At 37.2% G+C, this 26,787-nt stretch overlaps 1 protein-coding gene and 1 long non-coding RNA gene across 7 annotated transcripts in view; both read left to right on the forward strand.

Annotated features, from left to right (window-relative positions):
- Nucleotides 1-26,787, forward strand: part of nrg3a (neuregulin 3a) — a 303,942-nt gene that overhangs the window by 119,866 nt on the left and 157,289 nt on the right. The window lies entirely within an intron of this gene.
- On the forward strand, nucleotides 20,705-24,349 carry LOC307010995. 2 transcript variants are annotated; one of them, XR_013800322.1, is made up of 5 exons: nucleotides 20,705-20,922; nucleotides 22,447-22,495; nucleotides 22,750-22,910; nucleotides 22,994-23,083; nucleotides 23,664-24,349. It is a non-coding gene; the product is annotated as an uncharacterized lncRNA (long non-coding RNA). The 2 variants fall into 2 exon arrangements; XR_013800323.1 differs by lacking the exon at nucleotides 20,705-20,922 and having other exon boundaries at nucleotides 22,026-22,910.

The following is a 26,787-nucleotide window of genomic DNA, read 5'->3' on the forward strand; positions in this document are numbered from 1 at the left end:
GTACTGTATCTGTCTGGTTCATTTCTAATGAGCAATTCTAATATGAGCTCCACCTGCAACATTCTGGAACGCAGATGCATGAAATGGATTGAAAATTGACAGTGAAGCCTACATATATAGGCCTATATGAGAAAATATGCATTGAGTACACAGACACACACACACACACACTATAGGCCTCGGCTTAGCAATAACTAGCACTTTCCCCAGCAGCCTGCACAAGCTGATAAAACACAACAGCGCCTGCAAGCATATTTTTAGCCGGCTTTATACTCGCAGCCTTCTGTATGTGATGATGGCTTTGCTCCAGCAAATGTATCCTGTCATTAATCTCTGTGTTTTGATGCCGCTCAGAAGTTAAAATGGAGTCTCTGCTGTGTGTAAGCATTAGAGGTTCATAAACACCAATGGAGAATGACAGGGTTTTCCATGCATTACAGATGGGGGAGTATTTGGCAGCGGTAATATCTTTATACAAAGAAACAAAGACACGGGCACATCTCACGCCTCATTAACCGTGCAGGTAATGGTGCTCATCACATCCTTCTATGGGAGTTTGGCACTGTAGACCTGAGGAGAATTTAGAGTCTGTCCACATCTTGCTTTCCTTTTATGTTATGCTATTTAGCTGTTCACTAACTTGCCTACTTGATTCCCCTTGTATCTTGGTTCACAAATTTGCATAGTTTAGAAACTCCTGCTGCTTTTTAATGCTTATGCATTATACATTCGCCTTTGTAATTTTGATGTGTAAGTAATCATACATCTCTAGTAATAATAATAATAGTATCTGTGGCAAGGAAATGAATCCTGCACCCAGTGTTGCCAGATCCCTCTATAAAGCTTATTTATGAGGCATTTAAAGAATTTCGCAAGGTGTTTCTTCAGCAATTTATTTTCAATAAACTCTTCTCCAACCATATGACGTTAATCATTTAGCCTTTGAGTCAGTAGAAGTTAACACCAATTAATTATCTTGTAATTAGTGCATTGTCAGTGTCACTCTGCAGTGTTGTTCTTTAATCCAAGTCATCAGGACTCTCTCTCTCAAATGCCAGAGTGATACCTGCAGAAATTATCTCTCGGAAAACACTCCCTCAACAGATGAAAAGCTGAATAGTGGTAGGGGAGGCATGTTTGCAACCCGGAAGCGTTAAAAGCCTCTGAAATGTACAACTCCAGTGAGACAAAGGTCTGAATGTTTACAGCGCGTGTTTTTTTTCTTCTAGCCGACACTCATCCATCAGGAAAAGCTGTGTGCTTGGCCATGTAATCTGTGGATTGCACATGTAGATCCAGCCATGCATGTCTAAGTGTGTGTGCGGTACATGTGAGTCGCATGATAATGTCTTCAGTGCCTGCTGCAGAAACAGTACTTGCTCGATTTGGCTCGCTGCTCCATTGCCCAGTAGCCGGTCCAGCTTTTATATAGCTAATCATCATTAGAAACACTAGCATAATCAGAGACATAAAAACAGCCGTGATAATGTACTGCAAAAGTCCAGCTACCTCAATTGCTCACAATGAGTCATCGTGAATTTGCAGACACCACAGCAAACGGGAGAGTGTCTTGAGAGGCGGTGGCACTGACTTTCTTGTTTCCCGAACCTGGGATAGTGTGAGATAAATGGCTCCCTGGTGCCTTTTTGACAGGAAGTTCTCTGTCCTTATCAAAAGCTGTTACCACACCGCTGCCCCATGTCCACACACACGCACATATACCTGCAAGGGGCAGTCTGCCTGCAGCTTAGTTGTCCTGATTTTGCAGAACAAATGCATTGCGCTGGCAGATTTTGTGCGTTTTAATAGCTTGCCGTAAAAGTGACATCTTACTTTTGCTGCACAGAACTGTAGTCACTCTTTATCTCGCTCCTTGTTGGTGTTTATAAAGCATAAAAGCAAATAGCTGGTAAATGCCAGGCTCTGAGACAGATGGAAGGTCAAGTCTGGCAGGAAATTTGAAAACAGTAGAGGTGAGGAGATTACGGGAATTAATAACAGAGAGGGACGTGGTTAGAATTTTTCTGTGTTATTATGTGCATGACTCCATTAAAGGGAGAATAAACATACAATTGATAATTCATGCCATTCATTTGCTCAACCTGAAATTTTTTATGTGGAACAGGAAATGAGTTAGTTTGAAGACTCTTCACGCTTCTCTTTTCCCAGGCTGGTCTCATTGTTAATACGTAGGTAGTAATACGTAACATGTACAGGTACAAAACGTAAATGCTGAAATGTACAATATGGACGTATTGACAACATTTAAACGTAAACATTCTGTATTTACTTCTAAATCAGATCTTTTATATCATACAAATATTTGAATAATTGCCCTTATACCATTTTATAGATATATTTTAGATCCCTTAATCCTACCCCCAAACCCAAACGTAACCATTTTATATAGAGGATATAAAAAGAATATATAAAACATAATAGACAGAAATGTGTAGGAAAATTAGTAACAATATAGCATTAAAAATATATTTTGAGCCGCTAATCCCACTCCAACCTCTAAACATACCCAGAATAATTTCTTAAAATTATGTACTCTAATAAAGAAAACATAATAGACAAGTGTAATCACAATCATTTATTCATTGCATAAATATCAAAAGCAGTACCAATAGTCCTCCAAATGATGATGTGTTGCAGTCACAGACAGTCCTCTCTGATAGTTTTGTACTATGAGGTGCAGAGCAGAATTTAAGTTATTAATAGCTGAAAATGTTATCCAGATCCACTCCGTGAAGGCGCGCACTTCTCATTCAAACGCACATCAACCACATGGCATGTTATGATCTGTTATGAATGCAGGCGAGAGCAGATGAACACTTTTTTTTTCACTGCCGTAAACGTCAAACCCTGCACTTGTTTTAAATTAAAACATTGACTCCTCAAGAAGCTTTACAACACGTTTTACGGCAGTGACAAAAAGTGTGGCACTTGATGACACTTCTTTTCCATACAAAAGAAGTTAAGATGGCTGTTCAAACCTTTATACGTGTACTCTATAAAACGTTTGTATTGTCTTCCAAAGCATTGTTTGGAAAATCTGATTCAATTCAATTCAAATCTGAATTGTATGGAAAATAAATTTAAGAATGGATCTACTCAATATGAGGGCGAGTGAATGATGACAGAATATACATTTTTGGTTGAACTGTCCCCTTAAAACCCACTTTTCAGAACAACAAAAGAGGGAGAAGTGCTGTATAAAAGAATTCCAGCTACCAAATTTCATCATCTTCATTACTGATGAAACTCCCTGTTGTCTAAAACAAGTCATGATGGTTTCGAACTGTGAATTATGGAATTAACTTGCTGGCTCCCTGGTTGAGCCCTCGTCCCAGCATCTGCTGCAGAGACACTCCTGTCAGAGGGAGTCAGAGGCAGACGAGAGAACGACACTTTCATTCCACTGAGGTTTTGTTATTGCCTGATGAGAAATTGCACTGGGTGACATTTGAGGGACATGAGGCAATCTGGGACCAGAGAGGGGTCACGCAGGAAGGAGGAGCGCACCTTCAGAGGAGATAGGTGTCCACCAAAAGCTAGAATAGGAGGAGTAATGGGCAGAGACACAAAAACGACTACCCATCCTGCAGAGCAGCCTTTTTAAAAGGTTTAAAATGACATGAAGATGAATAAATGATGACATAATTTTCATTTTGGGGTGAACTATCCCTTTAAACTTTGATACATTCATTAATATTCACATTAAGAGACTAGGAGTAGAGTTTGGGTGCTACTAAAATCAGCATTTATGGTCTCCATTGAGTCACAATGGCTTCAGCAACAGTAACCATGAAATTGTGCATTTGAATGAACGCAATATCCTTAACCTCTCTCTTTCTCTCTGTTATTCATTGCTTTAACTTTTCTTGTTCTACACATATTGGGCTTCTTAGGGCACCTGAACAGCGGCCTGAATAAATCATGACAGCGCAGTTAAGTACAGAATGATCTCATTAGTCAGCGGGTCATGGCGGTGCTAGTGTTCCTGCAGTAATGGGTCAGTGCTTCCCTCAAAGTTATCCATAGCACTTGTTTTTGTCATTGACATGAGCTCTTTGATCCCTCGGTCAGAATTGAGAGCTCAATAGAGCTGTACTCGACATTGAGATGAGACATCTAGTGAATCAATGAATAAGTGTTTTTTTTTATTTTTTTATCTAAAGTGTTCAAATCTGAATTCCATAATAGTACCAACATTCATATAAAGTGTTAAAGGGATAGTTCACCCCCCAGAAATAAAAATGTTTCATCTTTTACTCACCCATCCAAGCATCCAAAGGTAATGATGTAAAATGACCAAAATATTTGCACTGAACGCTTGCATGAGCAGTAATAGTGTGTTTATTTATGCCAGACAAAAAACGCTGACTTCTGTGAATGGGGCGCAACGTATAGCATGTAAGCCTGTCAATTTAACACATTAATTTAGGGCCTTTAATTGTATATTTAAAAAACGTGTTAAATAGTTAGCACACATAATCACTCCTGCTGACCCGTAAGCTACAACAGGGCACACACCTCCCAAACCACACTTACTGTACCAACAGCTCAGAATGAACAGAAAAGAACAACAGAATGCATTTACTATTTTTAAATTGACTTAGCATATTGTTTATATTGTGAAATGTTGATCAAATGTGAGACTTGACACAACTATAGTATGTATGTTGACAACTATTAAAAATACAGCTCAGTTGTACCTCATGATCATGCACTGTATGTCCTGTAATGACCCATAAATCTCCTTAGAGATTGACAGACTCATTAGTAAAATGGATTGTTGTGGACTATAGACCAGGGTTAGATTTATGTTCAATCATATGGGAGTAAAACAGCAGAGATATTGACTTGTAAATCCACTTTTTGTAATGTCTGTTTAGTGCTTTCCTCTGCCACAATAAATGTAATGTCTTTGAATTGTCTTAATTTTGGGGTTTATAAAATATTGATAATATCGATTGACTACCCTAATAATAAGCCTGATTTAAATGAAAAGAATGTACACTTAATAAGCACATTTTGTGGTTAAATTGTATTGCAGGTGGTTAGTGCAAAAGATCCTGGCGCAACTTTTTAATGGATTTACCCTGCAAACTTTTTGTGATTGCGCTTAAGGGTCTTAATAATCTGCACAGTTTCCTCTTCAGATACCTTTGTGACATCCTAACTTTCAAAAACTGTAGTTAAGCAAGAATGTCAACTACATATTTCTAGTCAAATTGTCTAAAAAAATAACCTAAATGCTCCTCATAAATTATCCACCGGGACATTCACTTAAATAATGTATTGTCTACCTGCTTCTCACCAAACCCTGCCTCCTTTGAGTAGATTTGACAATCTACCCATCACCTCTCTGTTGACCCTGATCCATCTATTCCTCTAGATAGATCTCATTTCATTTGTCTGTGACCACTCACCCGACCCCCCCACATCTCACAGACAGAGTAAATTACTCTACGCTGTCTCTCTGCCTCTCAAGACAATTCTGAGAGAACAGTCACTCACCTGTTTCACTCTAATCAGTGAGCTTTTTCTGAATGACATGTAACAAAGAAAAGGACAGAGAGAAAAAGAACACACCATGTCGTTACAATTGCATGAGAGACAGTGAGCTGGTTTATCTCTCTTCACTTTTAAATTCAACGTCTGTATTTTTATTTAAGATTAAATTAAACCGGCTTTACTTTATTAATTAAATCTGGCATTTAATTAAAAGTATTATTATAATTATTTATTATTAATAATAATAATAAAGAAATCTGGTTTCCTAATGTTTATTATTATTATTATTATTATTATAGAAAAGCTTTTACTTGTTATCCCTTTGGTGAACACTCACCAAACTCTGCATTCATAAATGGTTTGCTTTTTCTGTGAGAATGTAATTGTTTTTCCATACAAAAAACATAAATTGTCCATTTTGATTTCATTTTTTGATTTGTAAAATACTATTAAACTGTAATGTTGTATGACTATCTGATCTGACTATAACAAAATATTTGTTAACTAAAATTGAACAACTAAAAGAGCAATCGGGTCAGAAAAAAAAACAAATAGTCCATTATATCCCTTGCTGGCTTTAATTATTATTGTAAGAAACATTGTAAAATAGAAGCATTATAGAGATGAGCTCTCGTTACGCTCACTTAACCTTGTAGAGGTGTTCCAATTATAATGCTGGATTGTAGGTTAGAACCAGAGGCACAAGAGCTTGATGGGAATAAGTAGGCAGTTGGCCTGCATCCTCCAAAGTATCAGCCATCATTCAGACTTCTCAGCGCAAGCAACAGCCGAATGTACCCTGTGAGAACATATGAGCGTAAAGTGAGTGACCGTGCCTCTGATGAGGATGGGACGAATCTTGTGTGTGTGTCTTCTTCTATTCCCACACATGTTCACTCTATACCCACTATATGCTCTTTAAGCAGCAGAGAGTGGAAAGAGCCATTACTCATGTTGGTTTAGCAGTATCTCAGGGGTGAAAAGGAGCGCGCACAGAGGAATACTGTGCAGGAAGAGCTTGTGAACCTTCACACAAGCATGACACATGAGAGAGGGTGCAGTTGGACAAACTGTGGGAGCGCATAACCTTAATGTGGGATTGTGTGTGTATGTTTGAGGGGGATGTGTAGGAGGCATCTGAGTGTGTAGTGGTTCAATGTTTCTTCTGTGAGACTTTATATTGATCTGTGTGCTTCTATATCTATGAAGAGGATGTTTTTAGTCTTATAGAGAATGGCAAAAGGAGTACAAGAGCTCTCTCTCTCTTTCTCTTTCTCTCTCTTCCTCTTTCTCTCTCTTTTTTCTCGCTGCATGGTGTCTAGACATGGGCTATCTGAGATTTTACACATTATTAGATCTGTGTCACAGAGCAACGGCTCTGTCTAGAAACGTTTACCTTTTGAGCTGAATTGTATAGACAAATCAGTGCCATGGATATTGTATATAGTGTAACCCAGAGGTTTTCTACAGATAATCATCATCCGTCACTTTGACGGGCCGGGTTGTACATTTTCTGTCATGCTCTTATTTGTATCCATTGTTTTCCCCCTCAAAACGAATATAATATACACTACCAATCAAAGATTTGGGGTCGATACAATTTTTTTAAATGTTTTTGATCATTACTCCAGTCTTCAGTGTCACATTATCCTTAATTCATTTTAATATGCTGATTTGCTGCACAATAAACTTCATCATTGGAATCATTTGATGCAATGCACTTATGATGTACATACAGTACATGTTTTTAGATTGTACTTATATTATTATAATTATCTGCATGTAATTACAGCTTTAATTGCATTGTTGACCCTTCCCACCAACCCTTAAACCTACCCATACCACCAAACTCTAAACTTACCCGTATCCCACCTCAATAGTGTTTTGCAATACATCAACAACACAATAGGCTAAGTAGCCTACATTGTACTTATTTTTTTACATATTACATATTAGATAAAGACACCTAATTGTTACATGTTGCCTTGTCTATGGACTTTTATTTTGTAGTGTTTTTGTTCATGTATTCTGTCTTTCCGTGTTTAGTTCCTGTTTCCATTGTTTCATTGCGTAAAAATGCTGCCTTTGGAGTGTGCATTCCAAAGTTGGACGGCATCAAGGCCCGTCTGAATCCAATGTTAGCTTCACTTCCTGACTCCTGAGATACTTCATCTGATTGATTTTTGAAGGCAGCATAGATGTTTCCTTCGCTGCCTTTAATACCCCACAATCCTGTGCTTTCCATTCTTTGACAGGTAAGCTAAAAAAATAAAGATGCCACCTGAAAGTTGTGGTTGGTGATCAATATGTGTGTAAATGTATGTTTTTGACAAATGTATTTCACTTCTGATATAATATCTAGAGAGAAATTACTATTGTAGTAAATTAAATATTTGCTTACTTGTCACCAAAATTGGCTTTAGATCATTAAACAGTTACGCGGCCTCAGTCAGAAGACTGTCCAAAATCTGTTTTGTGAGGTAACTTTGTGCGCAAACACTGCCTATAAAGGCATTGCCTGGTATAATCTTATGCTATGATTCAGCATATGATACAAACATGATTAAAATCAGAACAATACTGACAGCTCCTGTTTTAAAAGTTGGCTTTTTTGGATTGGATTTTTGTGATGAGTGTTTTTTAGCTAAATTACTAGTTTGTTTTCCAAACAGGTTTTGACTTATTTGCCGATTTGTCTCTAAGAATGATTTTGCAGAATGAAAGAAAAGACACAATGAATCATATGAAATATAGTGGAATAGCGTACTGAGGACACAAAGAGCAAAGGACCACAGCCAATATAACACTGACCAACCTGGCCCTGCAATAACCTGCAAATCTGTTGATGTAAGTACTGTACCTCATATCCAGCTAGACTTGTTTTATAGGCAAAGAGCAGTTCTTATATTAAGTTGCACAGATCCTATCGGGGCATCTTTACCTGCTCCAAGCATTTAAATAAGTTTAATTAGCTTTCCACAGCAGGACTGCCTGCTGCGTGTATGTAGATACTTCTGCATTAAACTGTGCCCGCAGAACCACACACTGAGGCGTCTTACTCTGTACAGAACTGCAAGCCCAGGATCCTGCTGAGAGTCTGGTGAAAAATGTTCGGTTTTCATTTTGTCTTCAAATATTTCATGTTGCTTTGAGAACAAGAGTGATAGAGGCTACCTTGAAATAATGCCAAACTTTGCTGAAATGGCTCCACAAGGAAATAAAGGAGGAAAAAAGGAGGAAAAGAAACCCTCTATTACATCTCACCCTGCATTAACTATTATCTATTAATTACTGTTATTAAATTTTAATGATATACATTAATTGACAAAACACACACACCCACTGCTGTTTGTTTTTATCATTTTATTTAAATGTTGACAATGGATCAAGGGTAATATATGATATTTCATATTTGATAAATATCCCTTCTAAGACTGAAATCCTAGAATCATCGCTGCTGTGGACTGATCATTTTGTTTTTTTCAAAGAGAAATAAGTCTTGATTATATGAATAATGGGCATGGCTGCTAAATTAGATAAGTTAATGGTCCTTTCTCTTCTGAGTTTGGTGGAGCGCCCCAGGACAGTCTTTAAGGTTTACGTGTGAGAGCGAGAAAGGGGAAAATACGTGTGGCTATTGCCTTGTGATCAGGAGATTTTCACATACTCTGGGATGTGTGGCTCCTGGCTAGGCGGTGGAATAATATTAATGATTTATGGGCAATTACATTAGAGCGAATGAAAAACAGAACAGACAGTTCAGTGAAGAAAATCACATCAACCCACTCCTCCCTCTCTTCTTATCTCTCTCGCTCTGCTGCTTATCTCTCTCCGTGTCTCTATCACTTTTCTCCCTCACTATCTCTATCTCTCTGCTCTCATTCACTCTGCTATCTCTCTCTTTGATCCCTTATTTCTTTGTCCCTCTCTTTCTCTCTTTTCCCCTCTTTCCCTTCAATTCATATTTCTTTCCCTCTCTTTATATCTTTTTCCTGTTGCCGTCCCAACATGTTTTTCTGGTGTACTTGTAATTCAAATCTGCACGAGTAAACAGAGGGCATGTGAGTTTCCCATGCAGCAGGAGATCCTGTCCTTCATTGTGGATGAATATAAATCTGCCTGTTGTTGTCTTCAGCAATACAGTCTGTTTATATCGTGAGCCGTTTATATTGCAGAGTGGAGATTATGACTGAATTTTTCATCCCTGTCTCTTTTTCTCTCTCTCTTTGAATGGCGTTTTCTATTGGAATCGAGAGAAAAGATTAGATTAAATTACACATAATGGGGAGGCCATCAGTAGAACATTTGTTCTGATTAATGACTAAAAAAAGCAAATGGGTGAGAAATATCTCCAAGTCATGCTGCCAGATCAAACTGCGGCACATCCATGTTTACCGCTGAAAACCAGTCAATCTCTTTTCCCCCACACCAATAGCACTTTATGAATTATGGCAGAGGATATCTCATCACTGTGCAAATTTCGTTGGCTGGCTTCCCTCCAAGTCCTCAATTAGGCTGTGTTTTCCTGCAGCTAGCGGGCCGGCAATACTTAGTCATTGATCAGTGCTTGGATAGATGCCCAGCACGGTGCTATGGTGGAAGTCTGCGAGAGGAGCACGGCTCGATAACTTCCAGTTCCTTATTACTAGATGGACAACGAGTGTGTTTGAATAGGATTGACAATCATCTTGAGACCTTGCTGTCACATTTACTCCATTGAGGTGTTCAAGGGAATTGCGTTTTAGGACATGGGATGTGCATATGATATAACACGCAGGTTTGGTTTAAGTGGTTTCATTCATGTTGGTGTGTGAATGAACTATCCAATACAGAAAGACAATTGGAAAGTTGAGCTCAAATGGAGGACTACAACATTGCTGTGCTTTCCAGTGCCACCATCTGAAAATCTTTTATTTTATTTTGCTGGTTAAATCACCAGAGTTGCCATTGTGCTTATTTTGAGAAGGATTTTGCAAAGTATTTAATGCTATCCTATCTGATTTCATATTTTGAGATTAATGTATTCATGCTGAAGGTGTTTTTTGTATAACAAATGCCAAATTTGATTAACCCGTAAAATGACTGACGGCCTAATGCAAGTACAATTTTCTCTTCATATTTACACATTTATACCCTGCAGATGTCATTACCAATCCATAATTTAATTTTATTACATTAAGACTAAATGTATAACATTCACACTGGTTTCACAGACAGGGCTAAGATTAAGCCAGGGGTAGGCCTTAATTAGGACATTAAGTAGCTTTTATAAATGTGTCTTAGAAAAAAATACATTAGTGGTGTGCCTCTTGAGACAAAACAATGGCAAATTAAACACAACGGCAGTGACATATGTCAGTGTAAGTTGCTTTCAGTTAAAACAGCTCAAACATGCGTTTTAGTCTTGGACTAGGCTTAAGCTGTATCTGTGAAACCAGGGGGGTCAGGGCTAAACTCAAAATGATACACTCATGAGATATGCATGACATTTTTTTTAGTGAGAGTACCATACATCAGATTGAAATTGTAACACTTGGCTTCGTAGCATCTTTTGCCTTTTTTTTTTCTTTGCTGTTGTCACATATGCATTTGGTGTCTGTGGCTGACTAATACATTGCGCCTGTTCTACAGATAGCGGTGGTGCAGTAACAGTCCTGTTTTACAGCATGTTTGACACTTCAGAGGCAAGTCTGATATTTCCACGCCTCAATTTTCCACCAGACATCACCCTGATGTATTGGGCTGACCTTTCTGCCTGCAAAACTCAAATTGGCTTGCCTTGTCTCCTCTTTCGAATGAGATAAACAAAGTCTTTGTTTTTAGGGGCATTTCTGGTCTGGTGTGTTTTTTAGCCTCTGCAAACATTAGGAGAAAGATAATCACTGGCAATATATTCTCACATTACCACAAAATCGCTAAAGCGAGTAACATATTGCAGTAGTCGGATTATATGAAATTTACTTGATTTTTTTCCGCAATATATATTTTCAGAGCTGTACAAGTGTGCATTAGTGTTCAGCGTACTGTAAAGTAATGAGTTGTTGCATAATTTTGCAACTATCATGTTTGTGTTTGCTCTTAGCATTATCACTCACGCTAATCTCATTTTCATTCAGCTGTCCTGCTTGCACAGTCGTTTTCATCATTGATTTCTCTGTGAAAGAATCAAGGTTTCTTTTTAGGAAAACCTACAAACTCCTTTTAAGGCAAGTGTATTCTATGAAAACATACAGAGTTTGTGTATAGGACAATATTTATGTGGGTGGAACAATTCACGGCTGTTCTCACTGAATGTCAAGAGCAGTACCAAAACTATTGGAGGGATCAACTTATTTTCGAAGAAAGAGCCTTCATTTCACATAAAAACAAAAACATAGAAATTCTGTCATCATTAACCACCTGAATGTCATTTCAAACCTGTATTGTTTTGGAGCCCATTGACTTTTATTGTATGAACAAAAACATTCTTCAAAATATTTTTTTTTGTGTACCGCTGTAATTGTAAGTAAATGATGACAGAATTTTCATTTATGGTGAACTATTCTTTAAACGACATATGAAAGGGACTGAAAGAGTGATGGAGATCGATGTGTAGTGCTAAGCTAATCTTTTGGAGCCACTGTAAAGGGCGGACAGCTGATGGTGTGGATGGAAATGGGGTAGAAACCCAACTTAATGGCTTATCACAAAGGCTCTCCCCCGTGACAACTTATTGATGGACTCTATTTGGTCTTAAATGGCAACTCTGCCCCTTTTACTAGGGGGATATTGAGACTGGAGAGTGAGGAGAGAGAGAGTGAGGAAAAGATGGGGCAAGGGAAAGAGTGATGAAATGAAGGAGATAAAGATGGAAATGAACTGTGCGATGGAGATTCTGACCACGCAAGTGTTTCCGAGCCAGGTTGCTCTTATTGCATTCTTCAGAGATATGTTTCTATCCCGTAAAGATTGTTCTCTCTCAACTGCACTGTCACATACTTATGAACTCCACTCGTCACTGGGGAGATATTTTTTTATTTTTATTAATTTGAAGCCTTCTCTTGGTTTACATCGGGGAATTACCAGTCGCCCTCTAATTAATCCAAAACAATGCTGGGTTAGTGAGCCATGCACACTCAGTCCAGAAATATAAATGAGACCAGCAAAGGTTAACAAGCTGATAGCTCATTAATGTAAAGCCCTATGTTTATTCATGGGCAATAATAGCTGATAATCACAGATAAGGACTTTGATGTGCCATACACACTGTGAACTGTTTTGATGCACATGTTTGCTTGGAGGCTGGTAATTTTAAAATATATATTTAAATTATACCATTAAATTGTCATTTTATTCGATTTTTACATTATACAGTACACTGTACAAAATAATTTCACTCAGAATATTATAGTCTATCATTAAATGTTACATGGAAAACACTATTTTAGCCGTGACTAATGGAAAATGAAAATGTTATGAACTTTACATCATGATTTTGCCTTTTATTTAACTACCTGTATTAGAACATACAAAATAGTGTTTAGTGCAAATTTAAAGTGCATAGCATGTTGTTGTAGACGTGTAACTGTAGGCCTAGGTTTCAGAATTTAGGTTTTGAAGCCAATACAAGGTCAAATTATAAACGAATGATGGAATCCTAAAAGAAAAATGAGTTTGAAAATTCCACCTACGTCAAGACTTTATTCAAAAAAGTAATTTCCTGCAGCGCTGCACAGTTTGCGCTTGGGTTTTCGCCGACCAGCTGCATGGAGCATGTGAGAGATTCTCGGTCTCCTCTGCCCGTCGGCCCTGTAGTCCTGCTAAGCTAGCTCATTAGTATGCGTATGACACGTTAATGAGAGTCTGTTTCCGGGCGACCACACACTAATGCTCATGAATATTTAACAGAGGAACGGGATGATTATATAGAAGGAAGGGGTAAAGAAACTGAACAGAGAGAAAAAATATCAGAATCTCACTAAGCTTGCAACCGTGAGAGGTTTGAGGAGATGATGTGAAGATGATGCACAAAATATCAGAAAATAATCAGAAGCTGAAAGAGAGAAATGATATTTTGGAAAAGCTTAAAATGAAATGCGTGACTTTGTGCAGGGAATATGAAAATAGATGGTAGTAAAGAGGAATAGAAATAGCAGGTAAAATGAGTGGCAGGGTCTAATCTGGGTAGAGGCCATCAAGGGGCCTATGGAGACCGCAAGGAAACTGCAGGCCAGGCGGCTGGGGACTTTAGATTTTATTAGTAGACCTGAGAGATGGCTTAAGAGGACTGTCTCCTTCAAATTATTAATTTTTTCTTTTTTTGCTTTTCCACTAGAGCCATTCCACTTGGCTTTTCCTCACATAGAGATGGATTGAAACATTTTCACTAATAGTATCCCTGCTGTCTGAAGGTAGAATTAATCTTCACTCTCCCAAAATAAAATCACACCCCTTTTCTATTCTTTATTTCTTTCCTGGCTTTCAACCGTTTGCTCACATCTAATGCTACTGCAAATTCTCTCTCTTTTTCTGCACTTTCACATTCACACTTGCTGCTCTCATTCTATAAGCGAGAAGTTTTTCAGTCTATCCAGCTGAAGAGTTTGGTGAACTTTTAAACTTTAAGATAACCGTGCTTTGAACTGAAACTTTAAACTGTTTAGTGGAACTCTGGCACTGATGAAGCCTTTAAAGCTGTGCGTGTTTGTGTTCTGGAAAGAATAAGAATGGAAAGCTTAAATTGCAACGTTCCTTTTAATGGTTTGCATATCATTTGAAACAAATTGAACAACACATTTGAATAAAACAAAGAAGGGGGTGGAGAATTGCAAGTAAGCAACAATAACACTGAATTTTGCAGTTTTATAAAATAAGGTGTGTGTGTGTGTGTTTACAGCTATTGTAATATATATTTTAACACCATGTTTTCTTGTTGTTTTGTTTTGTTGAGGACTCAGTCAACCAGTGATTGTGTCCTCTGCTGGTAGACTGGTGAAATTACACTTATATGACATTGCAGTTAATGTTCATATATTGAGCATTATGACCTTCTAACGGTGTCTAGCAGCAACTGCTGTTTACAGAAAGATATATGCAGGAGATGCATACAGTTGCTGACCAATATTAGTCACTTGAGATGAAAAATGTTCTCAGTACATGTCTTTTACTCTCTGTGTTAAGAGCAAACGCATCTGAGCTTAAATCATAACAAGTGCATGCTCATGTGTGTAGAAGCTAAAGTTGGCGGCGCCGTGTCTCTGAGTTTAAGTTTGTTTATTTGAAGAGGCGAGAGCAGCCTATCTAACTTCAGCTTTGTTTTTGCATGTAAATGATTACAAATAAGATATGTTAAATTAATCCGTGCTAGAATGTATAAATAATAAATTAATACACTAACTGGATTTTCCAGATAAGGATATGAGGATTATTAAAGAAGCTTCTTCTTTTCAAATTTTTATTTCAAAGTGCTTGTTTACGCCTATGCTTTCAATGAATTGTAAGCATGTTTTGTAAAAGGATTTTAAAAATGACTGGTCTGACCTAACTGGCAGGTTTTCTATTTATTTCACCTTTTTCTCACCTTCCTTTCGTGCCTTTTACCTCTCCACTCTCTACATTTTCCCTCTTACGAGGACACTGCTTGTGGCTTAAGTGCATCCAGAACAAGCCTGCTCAAATTTCACATAAAATGTTTTTATTTGTTTCAAATTGCTTGCTACTGACCTGCTACTGATATGTGTAGATTAATGTTGTTATTGGTAAGCACTAAGCACATAATTTACGATGCAAGATTTAAGCATCACTTATTTGTAATTTGCAGATAACATTTATACTAATAGCACCTTTCAAACATTCTCTCTGAGCTCCATCAATTTGAACAGCCTCCAGTCATAGATTGAGGTGTTGGCATCTTCATGAGAGTCATTAAGTGATTTTTCCATTTAAGCATTATGTGTTTGTTTTTGTGTTTCCTCTTTATATTTTCCCCTCTTTTCTTTGTCTAGTACCCAGTATGATACAATCCACCCTCAATGCTCATTGTCATCATGAGTGATTTATAGACTGTGATGTTTTTTTCTTCATCTTCTCTGTTGGCCCGGTTTATACCTGGTATTAAGATGCATTTTGCAGCAGCTTTCATTTCTGCTCTGATAGCCGCAAGACCACGCCGAACGAGTATGTGTTAGAAATAAATGATGAGAGAACATTATGCTTGGTGCGTTTTTCACCTTCGAATAAAACTTGGGTCTTCAGGCAAAGTTCGACAAAGTTTAAATCCTGTTTTTCTAGCGCACTTCCTGTAATGTTTACACATTTGGTCAGTAGGCGGAGAGCAGGCGGCCTTTTGTGGCTGTTGGAACGCATTCGACCTTATGAACGTCTACACTATGAATGCAATCTGATCTCATGCGTTTTCGACTACCTCTGGAAGTGGTCGAAAGTGGACAAGCTTAAAGTACCTGTATTTAGCATTAATACCAGGTATAAACAGGGCCATTGTTCTTTTTCCAATGGTTCAGCAATCTCAGCTCCGGCTACAGATTTGTTTCTCTTTCATTATTTTTTTTTAAATATATATATATATATATATATATATAAACCCTCTACTCTGAACAAGGTAACTCAGAAGGTATTGTACGTGAATTGTCAGCAAGTTAGATCAGATATGTTTTTGTAACATACTCATTCAACTAGTACATTTGACTCGAGAGATACATTTTGATGTGCATAAGGCTTTAGGGTGATGTTTAAGAGATGACTTTACCCCTCAGTGATTGGCCATGCCCTATCAATCTTATGGATAAGAGGGCGGAGCAGACCATTGTTGCATGACAATTGCTGTAACTCATTAGTGTTGGCGCTATCACAGAGGAAACCCTTTATCACATCAGTGTCACTGCAGGAGCATGTGTATGAAGCCATCAGATCACAGGTGCCAGAGCAAAGTAATACAATAGGTTTGAATGAGTCCGTAAGGAAATCGCACTATTTTGAATGTGCATGTTGACATGGGTTCAAAAAGGAGAGTGTTTATAACGTACAATGTTTAACAAAAAGTTATTCAATTAACTAAACGTTTACTAAATTGTCAAAATACAGAAGCTACCTTTTAAATGCTTGGGGTCATTAATTTTTTTTTTTTTTTTAAGATTATGAAGGTTGACTAAAGATTAATACTACTAAGTTGATCATAAATGACAGTAAAGTTGCTTATAATGTTACAAAAGATTATATTTATTAATTAAAAAATCCTGAAAAAAAATCCAATATGCAGGACAACTTTTTTCTACATTGATAATAATAATAAGAAATGTTTATTGACCACCAAATCAGAATAAGAATGATTTCTGAAGGATAGTGTGACAATGAATAGCTGCTAAATATTCATCTTTTCTATCCCATTAATTTTTTTTTTTTTACATTTAAAGTAAAATTTTTTTTTTTTTTTTTTTTTTCTAGTAGTATTTCATAATGTATTTAATAAATGCAGCATTGGCATAAGAGACTTAAAACATTACAATTCTTACAGACACCTAACTTTTTTATTTTATGTCAATGCCATAAAAAAAAAAAAACATCTCTAAAAATTTGGTTCAAATTAGAGCTCAGGTAGCGGATCGTCTTACCTCATTAGTATCTGCAAATTTGGAAATGTTTCCATTTATTTTGCTTAATATATTGGATAATGCATTGTCATCCTGTACATGCTAAACTCATTTCTAAATGTTAACATGTTGTTTGGTTCTTTTCCTTGTTGTAAGACTGCAGCACGTTTGTCTGTAATTGCACTTCGCAAGGCACAGTGTAAATACGGTGCTTGCTGGGGGGAAAACACAACATCCTGTTGGGCATATTTAACTGATGATTGAGTTCTTGCACTAGAAATTTAATTAATGTAGAACGAACAATATCTGAGCCAAAGGCACAAGCTAAATCTGAGATTTGAATGACAAGCTAATGGTCACAGTTTGTTAAGTGCATTTCTTGCAGACTCGCAAATGATGCAGCTCATATTGCCATACTGTGAGGATACTATCAAAAAAAAAAAAAACCTGGGGAGCTTCAGGATTGATTGACATACCGGCTACATGGTGCAGTCAGGCAGTCAGAACATGGAGCGTCATGCTCATTTCGCTGTCTCTGTGAAGGTGGAAAAGAGACACACACATACTTTGTGACTTATCAAGCGCTTCTTACATTGCTGTGACAGGCCCTGACATGCGTCTCTCCACTGAAGCTCATTCAAACTGACCATTTACCCTGTCTGCCTCCGCGGTCATCACATTTAGCACATATCCCATGCTGATATCCAGCTACTGTATTCTGACAGGCTAAAGTTGGACTTTGCATCTACAGTTAGGCTATAGGTAAGCAAGTAGTCTGTAGAAAAGAGTGAAAAGAGAACACTGCAAATGCAATTAACTTCTATGTGAAGACTATTGTTTTTTATTGATTCATGAAACTATTATTATTATTAATAGTAATGTTGAAGTTTCTGTGGATACTGTGATCTTACTAACCCCACACCTTTGAACAGTAGTTTATATAACTCACACACACACTTTATATGTGGTTTACGAGGACTCCCAGGCGTAAGGGTTTGTATACAGTACAATCTGTTTATTGTATTCCCTTACACTAACCTTACCGCTAAACCTACCCATCACAGAAAACTTTTGGCATTTCAAAAAAATAAATAATAATTTTAGTGTTTTTTTTAAAGCCATTTGGTTTAAGAGGAATAGAACTGTCCTCATAAACCATGCTTAGATTGTAATACTCATTTGTGTCCTCATAAACCATACTGTATATGCAAGAACACACACACAAACACATTATACTTTGAATCCGAAATGTTCAAACTCACTTCAGATTGTTTACCCCCACCCCCCTCTCCCACTTTAACATATCTTCACACATGCATGCACTGTTTAGTTTCCTCCACCAGTATAAATGAAAAGATGTCTGCTTGTTCTCAGTGGAGCAGTATCCTGGAAAAGACAGCTTGAGCTTTAACAGTGTTGAAGTCACATTTCTAGGACAAACATACAGGATAAATAAATGGTTTTCATTCATTTGAGAATGTGAATACGATGTTTTTTTAATGTTTTAGTTTTTCCGCAATGAATAACTGGAGTCTTAGGGTGTTGCTATGTGGTTGCTATGATGTTTTTATTATGTTCTGAGTGGTTTCTGGGTGTTTGTTTACTGACCCAAGCCCACTCCCAACATACAGATGTTTTGTTACCAGAAAGAGCGCTGCCACTAATCGCGTTCTTGTATCCATTTCGTTTTGTGCGACAACTCAAGAGATGACTGTCCAATTTTGCTTACAAAGTAAATAGCTACAGTGATTATAATAGGATCATTTATTCTGACACGCCGCTAGTTTTGTCGCATCATGACGGTCACTTAAAGTGACACAGTGAAACAGCCCTAAGCTCTAAAGAACTTTACACAGCAATTTATCAAAACATGAGATGACTTTCATGTAATATTTAGTAACAAACAAAGTCTAGGCCTATCATGAAAATATATTTTAACGTTCACATTAATCTCAGTTGCAGTTACATTAACTAAAAAAAAATCTGTGATTCCATGAAGAACCTTTAATATCCATGGATCCTTTCCATTCCACAAAAGGTTTCTGTAGCCTTTCGTAACCTTTATGTCTAAGAGTGTGTGAAATATAGTTCTTGTGACTTTGCCATAATGTGTATTATGTTACTTTTTTGATTAAAGTTTCCTGCACAGCATATTCCAGGCAACAAGCTCATCCCTTAGGGAGACCATATAATTATTTTTCATTATATAATACTAGCTAAATGTGCCTTAGCACTGAAATAGACTATTGTCTAAATGTGCCATTGCAAGTTTTTAGTTGGAGTTGCTGTACTTGGTTCAACACTCTTACATTTTCAACAGTGAGATTTGCATTTTAACGTGCCATTTTTGTATCTCTTGCTTCAGTGAACACCACATAAATATGAAGAACCAAAAACACTGTAAACATATTTTACACCAAAAAGCTCTCAACCATTTAGTCAGCATTGAATCGTTGCCCAGAAAAGCGCTGTTAGAAAACGACAGATGCACAACAATAGTCTCGCCTAGTCTGTTCTGTCATCTCATTACTTCTTATGGTCACGGCTCAATCCTGTAATTTTCCTTTGTGTCCTTGCAAAGTAAAGCTTCAACATGACCTGAAAATAGAAATATATGTAAAGAAAGTGTTGTTTTTATATACCATATACATACTCCCACGTCCCTTCAGTTGTCTCGTTCACCTTTACTTCCTCCATCCTGTCAGGTAGAGCAGCTGTTCCTAAACATCGCTCGGGTCATATCCCTTCTCCTCCTGCTGAGTGTGTATATGTTTGTTTTGTTTGAGTGCTTTGAAAGCTGTCAGTATGAACTTCCTGGCAGAGTAGAGATAGTCACAGACTAAAAGTGAACGTTAGCTGCCCGTCCACCTCCTCATGACTCTGTTAACAGAGATTTGAGTTGTTGAACAGAAACATTATTGAAAGATCTCCAGTGCAAAAAGGGCAGTAAGGCCAAACAAGAAACTAGGCTGTGGTTAGGACGGGTGAGCGGGTTTATCTAACAAGCAAACAGAAAATTGAAGTCTCTGTTAAATGTCATTTCTGTCATGAAATGCTAGATGGCGGAGGCTGATGGGTCCTTAACGGAAGCTGATGATATTTTACAGCGTTAACTACTTGGCACAAGCTGATTGGTTCATGTCACATCTGTAGTCAATGAGCTTGCTACTCAACATTTAAATGGCTGGTTACTATTCACTATAGCAGTTTGTCTAAAACCCTCCACCTTCCCCAGCTCCACCTGTATAGATCTGCTATGGGTACTTGATGCTATTTGTGCAGCAGCAGTCTGTCTTACATACTCACAGCAGCATATCGGCATATGCATTGCAGCAATTATATACAACAACAGCAATAATCAACAGCAGCAAAAATTCAGCAGCTGCGTAAGCAGATCTATTCCGCAAAGACCGAATACATTAACTTTGTCATATCCATTAACATGCTAAAAATCTTCCAAAGGTACACTGTAAAAAATAATCTGATCAAAAAGTTATGATAACTTATATATGTCATTAACTCAGACATAAAATAATGTGTTATGAAATTTCAGCTCAATTGTTTGAGTTTTCAATCTTTCCATTTAGGTTCATAAGTTACTTCAATGAATCAAAAATTACAGGTGCTTGAATGAACTTGCCATTTTAAATTGAGTGGAGGACAGCTCTTTGCGCATGTGCGGGAGACTACAGACGACGAGGCCACGAGACAAGCACTTTTTTCCCGCCTGCAAGCAGTCACACTTCAAACGGCCAGGTGCCTCATTTTTCCATCAGACAAGGCGATCCGGTTGGCGTGAACAAGTTCGCTATTGGTAAGTGTTCGTGTTTTGTAGATATTATGAATGTGCGTTGATGAAACCAATAACGCGATTAACGTTACCTTTTGATATGTGCGACAACTGTGATGTCATTTAAGCAAGGCACATTTCAGCGGCCGTTAATGTTAGCTAGAACACGCTTGCAGTCTTTTAGTTCAGTCAGAGACGGTTGATAAAGCTTTATCTGAGACAATACCAGTTTTCACTGTAAACTGTTGTAGAAAACACCATTTCTGATAGACCGTATGTCAAGGCCAAATACACTAACGTAACAGTTACCGTTCAAAAGTTTGGGATCAGTCAGATTTTTATCTTCTGCTCACCACGGCTGCATTTATTTGATTAAAAATACAAACAAGAACAGTAATATTGTGAAATAGTATTCCAATTTAAAACAGCTGTTTTATATTTTAATATATTTTAAACTGTAAATTATTCCTGTGATCAAAGCTGAATTTTCAGTCTTCAGTGTCACATGATCCACCAGAAATCCTTCTAATATGATGATTTGATGCTCAAGAAACATTCATGATCATTATCAATGTTGAAAACAGTTGTGTACAATTTTTTTTCAAAATTCTTTGATGAATAGAAAGTTAAAAATAACAGCATTTATCTGAAATCTAAAGCTTTTGTAACATTAAACACCATTCAAAAATTTGGGGTCATTAAGAATTTTTATTTTATTTTTTGGGGAAATAAATAAAATAAATCAATACTTTTATTCATGAAGGATGAGTTAAACTGATAAAAAGTTACAGTAAAGACATTTATAATGTTAGAACATATTCTATTTTAAACAAATGCTGTTCTTATGAACTTTCTATTCATCAAAGAATTTTGAAAAAAAAAATTGTACACAACCTTTTTCAACTGATAATAATAATGAATATTTCTTGAGCATCAAATCATCATATAGTGATTTCTGAAGGATCATGTGACACTGAAGACTGGAGTAATGATGATAAATTCAGCTTTGATCACAGGAATAATTTACAGTTTAAAATATATTAAAATAGAAAACAGCTGTTTTAAATTGGAATACTATTTCACAATATTACTGTTTTTGTTTGTATTTTTTATCAAATAAATGCAGCCTTGGTGAGCAGAAGATACTTCTTTTAAAAACATTAAAAATCGTACTGACCCCAAACTTTTGAACGGTAGTGTATGTTCATGCCCAGGGCTGCAAAATAATTTTGGAGAACCACTGAGGTGGTTGTTCTTGCTGGAGTCCGCTTGCCAGTGCGAGCTGATTAACGTTAGCTGCCTGTCGATCATGGCGGCGATACTAACGAACTAACTTAGTGCTAGATTATTAGCAGCCGCTCGGTTGCTGCAAGCCCATTATTGTTTCTTATTACAGAACATCGGTCGCGTTAGCTAGTGCTAAAGAGCAATACAACAATTTATACATCCAATTTGTTAGTTAGACTTAACTTGAAATGTGCCGTTGTTCATTTTTGCAATTCACATCTCTTAGCAGCTAAAACTTTTCTTCTGTTTTGTGTGTTTCAGGTGTTTTATGATTTACCAGGCTCAGCTACTCATTTTATGAAGTGGACTTGTAAGTTTTGCAATTTTGCTTCATACATTCAAAAGACTATAGTGAATCATTACAAAGACAAGCATGGACGTGGAAGAACAGGTTTTAGTTGTATTTACCCGGATTGTCTTACCGTCTTTCAATCCCATGTGGAACTTTTAAAACATTTGACGGACCACAAACAAGGAACTAGTCCTGTTGCTAAACTTCGTTGTGAACTTAGTACTAATCTTTTCTCTAATTTCTTAACCTTTTTGTCTTTTTTGTCTCCTCAGGTTCGGGCAGAGTTCGAAAGAGTCGTAAGCACAGACCTTCTTGAGTCGTCCTCGACGGACTTGATGACCTGACACCAAGCCTGCTGGAAGTGTACAAAGCTGCGACCAAGTCGGCAAAGAAGCCTGCACTGAAAGCCATTTTGGACTGTCTAAAGAAAGACGTGAGTAGACGAGCTGAGAATTGTAAAATTGGGCACCAGATGTTCGCAATAAAATCTCAACACTGCTTATTTTTGTCTTGTAGGACACAAACGAAAGGAGAAGGACTGCTGCTCTGCTGGGTCTGCCACACTACCTAAGAGAAGAGCCATCAGACATCATCAGGATGTGTGACGTAAGACCTTTTTCTGTCATGCATAACAGCCCATATACGAACGCACCCACCCACATATACACTTGCGTGCACACACACACCACACCACTCACCTCACTACACCCCACACACACACACACACACACAAACACAAACAAACAAACACACACACAACCTTTAACACAGAGCTTGGATTAGATACACTCATGGTTCTTGATAAAGTCCTGTGGCAGCAAAATAGTGATGGTGAGGGGCAGAATAGGGATGGGGAGGATGAGGGTTGGGTGGAATAGTGGTGATGGGAGGAAGGAGAGGTAGAACAACGTTGGGGGAGGAGAAAGGAGGGGTAGAATAGCAATGGGGAGAGAACCCAGTGCAACATACACTTAACCCAGATCTGTGAGGACACTGAAGTTTTCACCCTTGCAGTAACCTTGCAACATTGCCCCTACAAACATGCACACTCACTCACAACTGAAAGCCCAATACTATTTTATTAGTTTGAAAACAAGGCTTATGATCACTGAGACTTAAGTAGCTTTGCAGAGCATGCACTTCTTGACCCAAACATTCACACTATTTTTTTCTTCTGCTTTTCAAGGCCCATGGTGAGACTCTGACTGCAGCCATGGAGGGGATGCAACTTGGCCTGTTGATAGGCTATGAAGGTGAAAACCAGGATGCATTTCCACGTGAGGTCTTCAATGTGGCAGTTGTGGTTAAGGAGACTGTTGTGCTTCACAAATTTAAGGATGTGCCATCCAGCTTTGCCATGACAAAGAGTGTTGTGTAAGGAAAAGCTAATGTGTTTAAAGGAAAGTATTTTCTATTGGGTGAATATGAATATTGTTGTATTGGCTTAACATTGGTTTTAATAAAAAAAAAAAATGTTTTGTACACAAACACACACACACACACACAAAGAAACAAGCACACCACACACACACACACACACACACACACACACACACACCCACAAACAAACACACACCACAAAACACCACACATACATACAAACACACACCACAAACAAACACACACACACAGAAACAGGGTTCATCACAGATTAAGACGATTAATGATTTATAAAAGTAAAATTTAAATGAATCTTTGTGCTGATTAAAATATAAAACAGTTGAAACTGATATTAAACTTACCAGAGACAAAGAGTGTTGTGTACGGAAAAAAGCTAATGTGTTTAATGGAAAGTATTTTCTATTGGGTGAATATGAATAGTGTTGTATTGGCTGCATTGGTTTTAATAAAAAAAAATGTTTTGTACACATGTGTGTGTGTTTATAATTAATTGTTAAGTTAAAACAAGAAATTATTTTAGATCATCTTAACTTGATACCCTAATTCAAAGACATTACTTAATTGAAATTACTAAGTTGAACCCACTAATGGGGATAAGTGAACAGAATGCTCATTAATGAGTTCACTTTATTTTGAACTTGCATAGCAAAGTTGAAACAACAATAATTGTTTAGTCATGTTGACGTGCTGAAGGCAATTCACAGCTTAACAAGACTCAAAATAATGAGTTGAAACAATTCATTAATCCATTTTGTTTTTACTTGAAATTTTGAGGCAGCTGCTTAACTTATGCTTTTAAGTAGAACCAAGTAGATATTTTTTACAGTGTAATGATAGAAATGTTGCACTACCATTCATAATGTATTTTATATTTGTGTTAATATATTTTAAAATATAAAAGTATAGGCTAAGCTGAATTCTCATTACTCCAGATATTTTTTTTGATGCTCAATTAACTTTTCTTAGTATTATTATTATCAATATTCAAAATGGTTAATATTTCTGTGAACAATGTGATAGGATTCATGTTTTTTTTGTTTTGTTTTTAAAGAATTCTAATAAATGTCTTTATAAATGTATTCGGTCACACTTTATTTTAGGGTCCAATTCACTATTAACTATCTATTAACTACAACTTTTGCCTCATTAAACTCCTAATTGCTGCCTATTTAACTGTAGTTTGTAAGGTACTGTAGTTGTTAAGTTTAGGTATTGGTGTAGAATATTGTCATGCACAATAAGGTATTTATGAGCTTTATAAGTACTAATAAATGGCCAATATGCGTGCTAATAAGCAACTAGTTAATAGTGAGAATTGGACTCTAAACTGAAGTGTTATTTATTTCTGTATGATTACCATGCTTTTCATTTCTGATTTTTTTTATATTTTGTGTTTTGTTTTATGGAGCTCCTAAAGGGACATGCTGATGGAAAAGAAAATATGAGACGGGAGGGCAAATATATTTCAATGCTTTTGCTTTCCTGCTCAAAAGCCCCCCGCACTCTTATATATCTGTCTTAATTTGTTTCACAGTGATATAATGTATTATTGATACATGATCTTCACTTGTTGAACATCTGTCGGGGATGTGTGGTGTGTTGTTAAATGGGAGGAAATATGACGCACATGTTCTTTCTCATTTCAGTAGTTACCACTGTTGTACTCTGAACCGCAGGCTAAACATGTCGTTAATGTGATTAACTACACCTACATTTAAAATGCAAGGTCCATTATTCATTAATAAAACATCACTTTCTAAAAACAAACCAGGAGAGAATATAAGAATATAATACGGCTAAAGTGTTTGTTTTGGAAATAGTGTTAGATTGGTGTTTTATTTGCATGAACTCAAAGTGACAGTAGGACAAACCCATGACCAGCAGGTGGATGGGATGTCATGGTCTTATTTTGTTGGCTTTGCATTGGATCAGTTCAGTAATCCCATGACCACCCTCTACATGTGAGCAATGTTATAATTTGCTTAATTAGTTTGCCAAGCTTATGCTATTTCAATGGCTGCTTTGTTGGTGCAGGTCATGCTAAGTAAGCAGAATGTGGGCGTCATTATTGCAAATGATCCTTCATGCATACAGAGCTTGTGGCAATTCGGCAATTCTCATTCTTAATGACTTGCATTGGTAACAAGCAGACAGTGCTAACTATGGCCTCGCTGGCCTTTGTCGGGCCTAGTGACCCCTTCATTCAAACAAACAATTCCCTGCCGCAGTGCCACGGGACAGTGCTGTAATAATGACAAACACACTCTGGCAATTTGAATCGATTAAACTGCGTTGATGTTTGACGGCCATAAAAGCCATCTAACTGGTGAACCGTGTCTCCATCTTGTTTCGCTCAATCTGTTTCTTCTGAGCTAGTGTGCTGAGTGGACGACTGCATTTGTTTGTCGGCTGTCATTGAAACTGATAAGCTCTCAGCATGGGTTATAAAGAGCTCACGCTTTACCTTCATGCTACGATAGCTATACATCTACAGCGGCATGTTTATGCTAGTCAGTGCCCATATCTAAATACGTAACCATGAGAACTTTTGCACTTCACAGCTGGATCCTGATGTTCTTGCAGCTTCTTATGGCACGGCTAAAAATACCTAAACAGCACGCAAAATTTCAAGGTGATTCTGTCCTGATGTATTGCAATAGCAATAAAAGTATGACACCCTTAATTCGGTACATAATCAACTGTATAAACTACTACGACAGTGCAGGGGTCTCCGATAAAGGAAGGCCAAATAAAAAACAAATCGTTTTGGAATGTTTTATTTATTATTTATTTATTTATATTCATCTTACATTATACACTACCATTCAAAAGTTTGAGGTCTATACAGTACGCCGTAATACTGTGAAATAATATTGCATTTTAAAATACTTGCTTTGTTAATACATTAA

The sequence above is a fragment of the Phoxinus phoxinus genome, assembly GCF_949152265.1.
Source record: "Phoxinus phoxinus genome assembly, chromosome: 14".
Lineage (NCBI taxonomy): Eukaryota > Metazoa > Chordata > Actinopteri > Cypriniformes > Leuciscidae > Phoxinus > Phoxinus phoxinus.